At 52.8% G+C, this 11,843-nt stretch overlaps 1 protein-coding gene across 6 annotated transcripts in view; it reads left to right on the top strand.

Moving 5' to 3' along the window:
* Window positions 1-57: 57 nt before the first annotated feature.
* GATAD2A (GATA zinc finger domain containing 2A) overlaps window positions 58-11,843 on the top strand; it is a 48,664-nt gene continuing 36,878 nt past the window's right edge. The window contains exon 1 of one of the 6 annotated variants that reach the window (XM_065858446.2): window positions 58-162. The gene's annotated coding sequence lies outside the window, so the exon portion shown is untranslated. The other 5 variants (XM_065858453.2, XM_065858448.2, XM_065858447.2 and 2 more) reach the window with 5 other exon arrangements.

The following is an 11,843-nucleotide window of genomic DNA, read 5'->3' as shown; positions in this document are numbered from 1 at the left end:
GCGCGAGGCGGGTCTCCCTGCGCGCGCAGCCCCCTCCTCCCTCCCTCCCTCCCTCCTCCTGTCAGTGGCCACCTGAGGGAGCCGCCTCCCCTCCCCCCACGGCCCCAGTCCGGCCCGGGCCCCGCTGAGGAGGAGGAGGCGGCTCTGAGGGGGCTGAGGAGAGTGAGTGACATCCCCACCCCTACAGCCCCGGGTCGGGGGGACCGGGGAAGGGGGGGGCGACACACCCCGAGGGGGCGAGGGTGAGGGGGCAGCGGGGCTGAGGGGAAGGGGGCGAGTGAGGAGGCGAGGAACGAGGTCGGGGCGGGGGGGTGATGTGGGGGGAGACGGGGAGGCTGAAGGGAAAAGGGCGGCCCGGGGGTCGCTGCGCGGGTTGGGGGGCGAAGCGCTGAGGTGGCTGCGAGGGGCCACCCCCCCGGGGACACGGCTGGGGGGGGGCCCGAGCGGCGGGGCCCGAGCGGCGGGGGAGGGGAAGGCCCGGAGGGACGCTGGGGAATTGGCCTGAGGAAGAGCGGGCCTGGGAGGGGCGCTCACAGAACGGGGTGGGGGGGAAGGGAAAGGCGGGGGAAAGGGGCTGGGGAAGTACCCGCGGAGGGTGGGCACGGCCGAGGGGGTGCCAGGGAGGAGCCAGGAGTGCATCCTGGGAGTTGCCCGATAGGCACAGCTACCAGAGCATGTCAGCAAAGCCAGATTATTAGTCCCCGAGACTTGGGAAGGCGGGGGGAGGGGAAGTGGGGGAGGGGAGGGAACTACCGATGCTAAAGATGGGGCATCCGGGAAAAAAAATAAACAAAAAAACCCACCAAACTTGGGGTTCCCGGGGCCGGGCTGGATGGAGGCGGCTGCAAAGGGGACAGGCCGGGTGCTGCTGGGGTCACTGGGCAGCTTGTCTGGGAACGGAGGGACCAGGACTCCGGAGAGAAGCCTGAGTTGGTGCTTCAGGGGGGAAACGACGCCCAGTGCAAGAGAAAAGTGGCACTACAGCAATGGACAAAGTTGTGTCACGGGGCTGGCCTGGTGTCCCCGGGAAGGCAGGGGGACCGGGCAGGGCGAGGGGAGCGGCTCAGCGGCAACAAAACATTCTCGTTGCTTGCTGGAGGGGGCCAGAGGGGTTAAATTCGTGACAGGACTTAAGATGGAGGTGTTGCGTGGGGCCGATGCCAAAGAGGAGTCCTTGTACCCCTGTGTCTAGATGTGTGGAGGTTATGTGCGCAAAGCTGGGAGAACCGGGCTCGTTCTCGCAAATTTTAAACCACCGCTATTGCGTTTGCCTCGATCGCTTGCTTCTCCTGGTAGCGTTTGATCTCTGTACTACTTTGGGGGGGGATTTAGTTTGTACGCAAGACAAGCTCTATTCAAAATAAAGTTATATCCTGTCTGTGGTCTGCCACCTTCTCCTCGCCCCCAGCTACCTGCCATGGTTCACAGAACGTGTCTACAGGGCTTCTTAAGAATCTAATTCATCATTAATTTTTCTATCTCCCACTTTTTTTATTCCCCCCATCTTTATGCTAAGTGTGGTGAAAAGCTAGAGAGAGTCTTAAGGGAGCGTGTGTATGAGCTGCATACACTGGGGCAGTGGCTATAGGTAAGAGAATATTGTCAGCTTAAGTATTTAGAAGTAACGAACTTTACAAATTTTGAGTCTTCACAGCATTTTAGGAGAAAATTCCAAACACGAGAAAAGTATAAGGGAAAGGGAAAAGCTTTTCTTTTTGCATTAACTTGAGAAGGACCTTTAGATATAACTCCTAAACAACTTAGGAAGTGGCGGTACAAATATTTATTTGAACTAGCTGAATACAAAACACTATTAAATGCAAAGAAAACCGTGTGAAATGCCTCGGTATTTTTCATGACTGTACCAAGTTAAGAAAGAAAACACCTATTTTTAGTGGGCAGTCTTCTAAGCTGTAGATTGAGCTTTTCTTCTGATCTCAGCCTCCATGGTACAGATGACTTGGGTTTTTTTCAGCCTTTCTCAGGAGTTTAATGACACGTCTCGCATGCACCTGAGTACGCAGACTGTTCAGACAGTGAACCAGGTGATGTTCCCACAAACACGGCTGTGTGTGGGGCTCCCCAAATCCAGGGGGTTACCTGCAGCAAGCGCGGTGCTGCAGGCTGCTCCGCGTCTCCCACTCGGCCTCATTTGAAACATCTTAATTTCCTGTTACCCTGAGCCATTTCAAAGGGTCTTGCAGGAGGAAACTTGTCTATGAGCAACGAGTTGGGGACTACAAAAAAATAGTTTAAAAAAGTACACACGCTATCTTTGCTTTTTAAAGCTACTTAAAGAATGCGAGTGAGCTTTCATGCAAAGTTAATTTTCCAGTTTCCCTCCTGAGTGCATAAGAGGCAGAACCGCTGTCTCGTATCTCGATGGAAGTTCAGCCGTCTGGGCCAAAGGGGATCAACTGCTTCCCACCCTGACGCCTTCACCTGCAATTTAGGGAGTCCCTTGAGTCTCTGGAGGACCTGGCATGTGTGTCATCACAGTTCCCAAAGGTGGGAAGGGAATTTAAAAGTGGAGCCTTATTCAAAGGGTCACAGGGTTTTTAGCAACGCTCCCGAGGAAACAGGAGAGACAACCCTAAAATGTCTCCCAGCGGTAGGATCCATTGTGGGAACAACCCGGGTGTTGGTGACAAGCTGAAATACTGGAATGGCACCTGCATTTTTGGTTGCCTGGCATAGTAAACCAGTGGCCTTATGCTCACAGAGCTACCGAAGGCATTTGCAGGATTTTTCCATCTTTTCATTGGTTTTGCAGCCCATGGCAGCTTTTTCTTTGCCATTTTCTAATCCCCCCATACTAATAGTCTCTTAAAAGTTCTTTAAGTCAATGCAACTGAACCCACTTGCCCAGCTGATCAGACGTGGAAGTTCCAAGGAGGCTGGAGAAAAGGAGAGGGGGATATTTGGTATTTGTCGGTATTTGGTGACAACACCTGGGCTTTGGATCCAAAGGACCCCGATCAAACAGCTGGGGAACAGACAGATGTGGCATTGAGCCTGCCAGTAGGAAATCAAGGAGGGTTTTTTTTTCCTACATATTAGATTTCACCATTTTTTCCAATGTATATGCATATAAGTAACAAAACATTACCTTTTAATTTATAGATAAGTACCTCCAAAGAGCATCTGAGCCCAAATCCAGCTGCCTTGGTTCCTATGTGCAGACTAGTTAAACTACCCTTCAACAATTGATTTATATAACTGAAATAGCTGGGGAAGTGAGAAATTTCCTTCCTCTTAGGATACAATGCCAAGGATGTCAAATCTCCAGAGAGCCCGATGATAAGAACTGGGCTGTCCTTTTTTTGCCGTTATTAACCAAGTATCTGGTTATTCCTGAGGGCACCAAGAGAATCAGGAAACCGTTTACCAAAGCCTGTGTTCTTCTCTTCTTCCTCAGCTGGTTCTTGTTCCCATCAAACAGCCTCTATTTCCTAACAGAAGGACCAGGGCAAACTCCACATGCGATTTGTGAAGTACTATTAAAATATAAGATTATTTAGGAAGAAAAAGCCCCTTATCTTGGTCTTCCAATACAAGCTCTATGTTAATTCTGTGAAGGTGGTCTCAGCAGTTAATGCAAATGAGTGCGCTGAGATTTATAGCTTAGGACTTCTGTAAACTCTGAGCAAGAAGTGGTAGTTGCTTCATGAATTACTTTTCCCTTGAAATCTGCCTGAAAAAAATAAGACCAGTAAGGACTGATCCCATCAATCCTAAATTTAGAAATGAATCTAATTTATAGTCCTTGCTTTTCAGCGGAAAAGCAGGTTATGGAACTGACCTAGTACAGGTTTTCAAAATGCAGCCTACTCCGAATAACAGTCTGTCTAGTCGACTTGATTTAGATCAGTAAAACCCTGCTGTGCTTCCTCAGACCTTCGGCTTTGTAACGTAACTTCATGGTAAAGCTCTGTTGGCATCTCACAAGCCCTTGAAAATTACAGGTAACAAAGGACTTGGAGTGTTCATCTCAAAAATAACGTGAGCTGTAGCGAACTGAGGTCATGTTGAACCGCCAAACTTTGATTCACCTCCGAAAGTTTAAAAGAAGGTTGGTTGAGAGGTGCAGGTGACTCGCTTGGGCTTGACGTGATAAAAATGTTACTGGATGCGATTGCAATCAAGGACATGGTTTTGTAGCAGGATGGCGCGGTTGTCTTTGGATGCAAGTTTCGGCGCGATGCTGAGCCCTGGGTGGACACCTTGGGAATCCAGGGACGACCGGGCCCTCCCTCTCACAACCGAGGAAAATTCTCCATTTCGCTGAAGGGACAGAACTCTGCATGTGTTTTGCGCAAAGTTCCTCCTTTTTGCTCTTTACTTCTTCTTGCCGTCACTTTTAAAGCAAGACTGTGCTAAGTTCTTTTCATCTCTGTTGCAAGATTTCTACGTTGGATTTCAGCGACCGTGATTTCGGTCCTGGAGATGATGGGTGTGCTAAGGTTAATCGCGGTCTGAAATTTAACCTCGCACGGTGAGCACCTCGCTCGATGCCTTTGTCTGTAGCCAGCCAGTAGTCCCAGTTTTGGGGCTAGGAAGGGATTTACTTTCAGTTAAAAAACAAACAAAAAAAAGACTGCAGCTAATTCAGTTAAAGGATGATTTTACACCCCAGCAGCCCCAGTGGCCGTGCACAGTGTGGGTTTTAGCAACAGGGAGAGCACCAATCGTTTGCCTGGCTGCACATTCAAAGAAATCTAAAGTAAGAATAACCTGACAATGTTTTGGAGGATCCTGTATCTATTTTCCTCAAAACATTAGCACTGGAAAAAGAAGGTGAGCACTCATACAGAATCTGTTCCATTAACTCTTTATTTCTCGGTGACCCCGTCATTCAGGATCTTTAGCCAGTTCTTGCCTGTCAGACCACAGAGAACTGTGGATGCCGTGGCGCCCACACAGATACCCAATTGTGCGAGCACTAATCTCTGTTAGGAATCTCGTCCGATGCTGGATTGAGAGAATAAACTACTGGGAACTGCTCAAATACATCTGGAATTTAGGTGGAGTTCTTTGGGCTGCAACTCCAAAGCCGTTTACCTTGTAAAAGGCTTCCCCTGCACGCTCGGAAACCCTTAGTTTGCAGAGTCTGAACTGTAAAAAAACCCTCCCTGAATCAGGCTTTTCTGTGTCCAGTTTGGCAGCTGGTAAACACTGACTGGGAGGTTTGTTCAAATCTGATTAATAAGGACGTGTTATTAACAATGACAGCCTGGAGTCAGTAACAACCACCTCCTGCAATTTCCAAAGCACTTTGGTGGATGAACTCAAATCCTACTCGAAAATATTTCCAAACCCTTTCAGTTTTAAATTTGATAACCTGCAAATTCCCAGCTCAGCAGGACGGGAGCACGCACCCACCCACCCATTCGCCCTTCCCGCTTCTCGCAGGGTTGTTTGTGGCAGTTAAAACTTGCAGAAAATCGAATTATCCAGGTCTGTAGAGTTTTCTGCAACTAGTAAATTCTTTTAATCAGGGTCAAGTCCTGATGAGCCACGTGACAGCGATCAGTAAACACGCTGAGGTGCTTGTTTAGAGCCGTTCCCTCAAGTAATGGCTCCGTGGCTCTGACTCACTGTTTGCCAGCAAAACATTTGTGTCCGAAGCTGCACATCACAGGACGAACCGATCTGAGATGGACAGATCTGTGGCGGACCGGTTCTCCCGAGGCTGAGATGTTCTTTGGCAGATCTTTCAATAAAATCAACGCTCGGTGAACTTTGTTCTCCCCCACTTCTGAGCAAAATCGATAGTCCATGAAGCACTTGTTGAATTGGGGCAAATCTCCTAATATATCCTCTTCCAACCATAAGAGTGCTAATTAGAGCTGGGGTTGGGTAATATCCCATCTTTGGATGGCAGTATTTCCATTTGCTGCTGCTTTCCCCATTTCCTCCACAACTTACTGATCTTTAATTTCCAGTTCCAGAAGGATTAATTTTCCTTTCTGTTTAGGGTCATGCTTAGACCATGGAATTTTGATTGTTGCCCATCTCACCTCCACCTTTGCTGCAGAAAACGTTTCGCGCTCGAGCATTAACTCCCCGTGGGTGGGAAACTGGCAGACGGACCCGGCGGTGCAGGTTATAGCGACCCTGAAGCATCTGCGATTCTTCTTGTCAAAGAGCACCCGTTTGTCTCCTCGAGCGACTTCAGAGTCACGTTCTCCACCTTTACCAAGCCGCGTATTGGCTCCCGAGCGTCAGAACTCGTTTGCCCTGTTCGCTGTGCCAATATTAGTGTGTTCCCCCGCGTCTCGCATCTGCTGGTGGTTGCGGGACGATGACCAAGCGCAACAGATCTGGCTTGAGCTTCACTTCTTGTTTGACCTACATTCTGACGGGCATTGAGAAAAGGCGTAACCTCACTTTTCCTTCTTCCTTTAGGGACACTTGTGAATTTTGCCTGAATCGTTTGGGGGGTTTTTCTGACATCCCAATACCAAATTCTGCTATTGCAGTAAAATTAGCTTCCCCGTGTGCGCTAGCTTGGGTGGTATGAAGAGTCTAGACAGCGTAGTATTAAAATAGCCAGGAAGGATGAAGTATTTGATCCATATTATCTGTGGACTTTGCATTTGGAATGTGGGAAATACCTTTGGAAGACAATGTTAATAGTTGCGCTTTATGGCTCCAGCAAAATTTTGCTTCTGCGATGAGATGTTCGGCTTTAAAGTAGAATGGGTTTTGGTTGTCAGAACGAATATTCGTGCGGTTTTCTGGGGTTTCACCCCATTTTTAGATGAAAATCACGCACAAGCAAGTGTTGGAGGCAGTTTGCTGGGTTGGATCTTTGTCATACACCTTTATAAAACCGCAGAAGTCTGGAAGGGCCGCCCGGGGACCCGTCCCTGCGGAGCCGCTCGAGCGTCATTAGCGCCATGCAGCTGCTGCCTCCTCGGAGCCGGTCACCTCGGTGACACACCCGGGACACGGTGACACCGCCCGCCCAACTCAGCCTTCCTGCGCCATTTCCCCGGGCTCTGCTCCTTTAACCCGGGGGACAACGGGGGGGACACTGGTGTCGCTCGGCCCTGCGTCGTCTGATGCGTAACGCGGGGTGGATTTGCACAAGTCGAGCTGTTTGCTTCACAGAAATAGCCTCTCTAATTTTGAACTATTGGATTTTCATTTAAATGTAGTATTTGATTTAGATGAAAATCCAATGATGTTAATAATGCTGCCTTTTTTAATAAAGGTGATGCATAGCACCCAAGTATTTAGTTAGAGGGTACAGAGTCCCAAAAAGGAGGCTATTCAGGTTCACTTGGCTGTGAAGATTTTAGGTGCTGCTTTAAATGGGAGAGGAGGCTGCTTTAGAAATGTTTTAGCAATACTCTCCTACTGGCAAATACTCTCTACCTGGCAAAGATGTTTATAGATTGAAAACAAGGATAAGATACCATTTATTAATTACTGTTTCAGATGCCTGGTTTGCTTGGTTTGGACGTAAGTAGCATCAGCTTTATTTTTTCTGAACCCAGCATAGCTCCAGAATTCCTCCTCAGATCCTGACTCTTTCAAAGTCTGACAGATACAGGTGGATGAATTCAGTTGGCTTTTTTTCCTTATTTGGTTGCCGTTTCATAGAATTTTCCTTCTGAAAGCAGCCTAGGACCAGTTTCACTTCACTTTAAACATGTTTCCAACAAGTTATTCACCGTACATACGTATTTCTAGGAATACCCAAGCCTGCGGTATCGGTGTTCTCTTGCTGATAGAGCCACTAACTCGCCACATTTGATTGTCATTGAAATAACATCAGCTTGTGTCTCTGTTAAGCAATTATGACAGTGATGGACCGTCCAGGTGACTGAATTATGAACAGTCCCTCTCAATGCGACACCTGTACTGTCCCCTCATCGCTAAAATCTCAGCTTTGGCCCCAAAGAGAAGGCAGTCTTTATTAAAAAAGAAAAATTAGTAATCAGTAGCTGGTCTTAAACCACACTTACTCAGAAATATTTACCAGATAATCACTTGCTTCAGTGTTTTAAACAAGCGGATGGAAGTAGAAGGAAAGCAAGCATTCTCTTTAGTCTCTGGTAGTGTTTCTGTGCGTGATGTTGGAAGGATGTAGACGGGTGGTTTGGTTTCTGGGCTCGCAATGATCGGAGCTGGAACAGCTGAGGCTGCTTTCTGCTCCTTGCTGACCCACCGTGGGCTGTCGGCAGCCGTGGGACCGGCTCACGGGTGGGAGAAAGTCGCGATTTCTAGTGTCGGGTGTTTCTAGTTTCTCTCCTTAGCCTGCGGAGCTCAGATCGTCTCTCTCGGACTTTGATCTTAAGACCGATTTCGGAGACGAGCTGACCCCGTCCCTCCCCGCCGGTAGCGAGGCCTCCGAGCATCGGTAGCACCGCCCGGAACACGCCATCTGCCCCGAGCTCGGTGCCAGGGCGGCCGCGGGGGCAGCGCCGCCGCTCCCCCTTTTTTCCTTCAGCAGGAAGGAAAAACACAAACGGCCCCCGCGAACAATCCGTGTCCCCGGCGCTCCCGCCGCCGGCCCTGCCCGCTCCGCGGCCCCCTCCGGGAACAATACCCGGGGCGCGGAGGCCGCGCCGGGGCCGCCCCCGCTCCCGCCGCCGCCGCTTCCACGTGGCCCCCGGGCGGCGCGGCGGGACCCGCGGCGGCGCCCCCAGCCCCGCGCCGCAGCCAATCCCCGCGCCGCCTGCCATGTGCCGCGACCCCCCTCCGGCCAATGGCGCCCCGGGTCACAGACCTGCTCCCACCATTGCCCGGAAGCGGCGCGGGGCGGTGCGGCCGCCGCCGTCCCCGCTGTCCCCGCCGCACCACACAGGGGCCGCCCTGTGTTTCGGGGAACGCCGCCGCGCATGCTCCGCCGAGTGACGCCGCGACTCCATGTGTGAGAAGCGCATTATTTGGCAAGGGGGAACCGCGGCGGAGAGGATTAGCCGGGGGGGATCCCTGGCGGCGGGGGGAAGAAAGGGGGCGGCGAGGCGCTGGGAGCCCCCGGAGCGGCACCAGCGGGGAGGCGCCGCGGCTGTGTGAGTTCCTAGATTAAAAGTTCTCGTTGGGTTTATTGTCTTGGGGGAGGGAGGGAGAGGCGGCGGTAAGAGTTATTTGTGAGCGGCAGCAGCCGGGGATGCGTGTGTGCGCTCCCGGGGAAGTTCCGGGAGAGCCTGGCCGTGCGGGGGCCGCGGGCAGCCCCCGGGAGCCGGGGAAAAGTGCAAAGTCCTGTCCGGCTGCCGGGCGGACTGATTGATTAACGCCTGCCAGGGAGGGAGTTCGTGCCGCTGCCTGCGGCGGGGAGGAGAGGGGCAGCGGGGCTCCCGGGGTGCATCTTCGCCGCTAAACGAAAAGTTTGGCGGGCGCGGCGCGACCCCCGAACCCCGGGGCCGAGCGCCAGGGCTCGCCGCCGGCTTTTGTTCGGTGCTGGGACGGCAGCCTGCGAGGCGTTTGTTTCGGAAAGTTGTTGCGGGCTTTCCGCCGTGCCTGCTTCCTCTTCCTCCTCCTCCTCCGCCGCCACCGCCACCCGGGCCGGCGCGGGGCTGGGAGCGCCCCCGGCCCCCGCTGCCCCCCGCGCACGGCGGCAGGACCGGCCCCGCGGGGCCCCGCGGCGGGGGGCGAGCGGCCGCCCCGGGCACCCCCCCCCCCGGGCCCGGGCAGCCCCCGCCGTGGCACCGGCCCGGCTGGCGGCCAGGCTGCGGCCCGTGTCACAATAAGAGTCCCCGCCCGCCCGCCCTTCCTGCGGCTCAAGGTGCACCGGGGCTGCGCCCCCCGCCGCCCCCGTGCCACGCAGCCGCTGCCGTGTCGGTAACCGGGGTTATCGGCCGGGCCGGCGGGTGAAGCTCTAGCCCTGGTTTCTCCATTACTGTACGTTCCGAGCGCCCGCGGGAGGGGTCGGGCGGGATGCGGCCCCGCTCGGGATGGTCCCTGGGAAACGACGCTGCCCCGGTGAGCGGGCGGCTGGAGCTCCCGGGGGTCCGGGAATCGGTGCTCACCGGGGCTCGGGGACTGGAAACTGCCTGGCATCGCTCGCTGCTGTGAAACGGCAAACCTGGGGAAGCCCATGAGTTTGGATGCGCCTACTTACTTCTTTAGAGCATCTGCTTACTTTCTTTATTTTACACCCGCTATACATCTTAGGCTTTACTTCCACTTGTCTTTTTCTTTCTGGCTGCCCAAAGCTGTTCCATTTTTGTACTTTGTGCAGTAAAACCCCTTTTCCCCAGGACAGAGGCTCCTAAGCTGAGGGATACAACGCTAATTTCCAGGCATGGCCCTAAACCTTGTTTCCAGCTTCTTTTTGCAGGTGTTTGACTTTCATGTTTCTCCCTTGCCTGCCTGCAAATGCAGCTGGAAGCAGAGGTAGCGGAGCTGCTGGTAGAGACGGTTACACAGGAAGTGAAACGAAGAGGGGCCTTGGGGAATAAGAGACATGCCAGTAGGCTGGAAGCTGCCATACATCAGCGGGAGAAGGGAGCGAAACCCGGCTTTCTTCCAGACAAACTATTGACCAGCGTCTCGAGCGGAAGGAGACGGGTAGGAAGAAGCAGGAGCATAAGAGACGTGGCAGGGGACCGGAGGCAGGAGATGGCAGAAGAAAGTCAGAAAGGAAGGGGGATGCGTAGCACGTGGAAGGCTTTTTTGTGTCAGAATCCTGCGGGGCTCTCTGGGTGTTGCGTCGCTGCGCACGTGATCGGTCGGTCTCACCAAATCTTGGGATGGAACCTGCCGGGATGTAGCGGTGATACCGCGCTGATGGCTGCTGGCGTTTGGGCTGTGAGGAGGCCGGTAGCCCCCTCAGGGCACTGTGACTGGGGACAGCGCTCTCTGTGGCGGGGCGTCACCCCCGAGTGCCACCTCACAGCCACCCGAGATCGTGACGTGTACAGGACAGTGTATTCCTGTCCATCACGCTCCATTACCGCTGGCGTAGCCTTTGGTGTGTCTGGATTGTCAAGCTCTGGACAAAAAAAGGGGTGTGATATCCTGGAGGCAGCGAGGCTCTGCGGTGAGGTATCTCACATAGGATCACAGAATACTCTGGTTTCGGGGCTGGGAACTATTGACTTTGTTTTTTCTCCCTCTGACTGTCTGGTTTTGAAAATGGGGAGGGTTCTGCAGCTTGGCGTGTGATGCTGAGGCTGTAAAAGCTCACCCCTTCGTGTGCTGTCTGTGCGCGAGCAACAGGTTGGTGCCCTCCTGACTTGGAAAAAGAGCGGATTTACTACCAGTTAACGTGCTCTGGGTGAACTTTGTGTGAATGTGAAAAGGTCCACGTTCTGTGCTTGGGAGAGGGTTGTGTCTCTGGTCATTCGGTATCAGCAGCGGGGCAGGATGGAGGCAGCCGAACACTTTGCTCTTTCCTCAGAGGTGAAAACACAGAGGAGCAGCTAAACCATCCCTACCAGCATTACATAGTCATGAGGTTACATCAGTGGGTGATGATGCAACACCGCTGCTGGATGATGCAGTGGCACTATGCTAATGCTGTAACTTAATATAGCTGCGTTACGACTTTTTTGTAGTAATTACAGGCCGGTAGTCGTATGTAGAGCTGTTTAAAACCATCTGTTCCAATTCGGACAGCTCTGGTGTGTTGTGTGGTGGTTGTGAGGCTTGTGCAAGGTGAGGCGAAGGGTTTCATCGCTTTTTTGGCCAGACAGCAGCACGTGTCTGTAGGTGCGACGTTCGGCCCCCATAGGGACCTCTGTGCACAGCCTCGGGGTTGAACTGGAATTATCCCTTTGCTGTAAAGGACCTGTAATTGTGGGAGGAACCCTGGGCTTACTGTCTTATGGTCTTACACTTCTATTTCTGGGTGTGCTCTTTGTTAGCCCTACACATCCGTATGGGCT

This window comes from Patagioenas fasciata, chromosome 27 (genome assembly GCF_037038585.1).
Source record: "Patagioenas fasciata isolate bPatFas1 chromosome 27, bPatFas1.hap1, whole genome shotgun sequence".
Taxonomy (NCBI): domain Eukaryota; kingdom Metazoa; phylum Chordata; class Aves; order Columbiformes; family Columbidae; genus Patagioenas; species Patagioenas fasciata.
The sequence above is the reverse complement of the archived record's forward strand: the minus strand, read 5'-3'. Positions and strand labels throughout refer to the sequence as shown.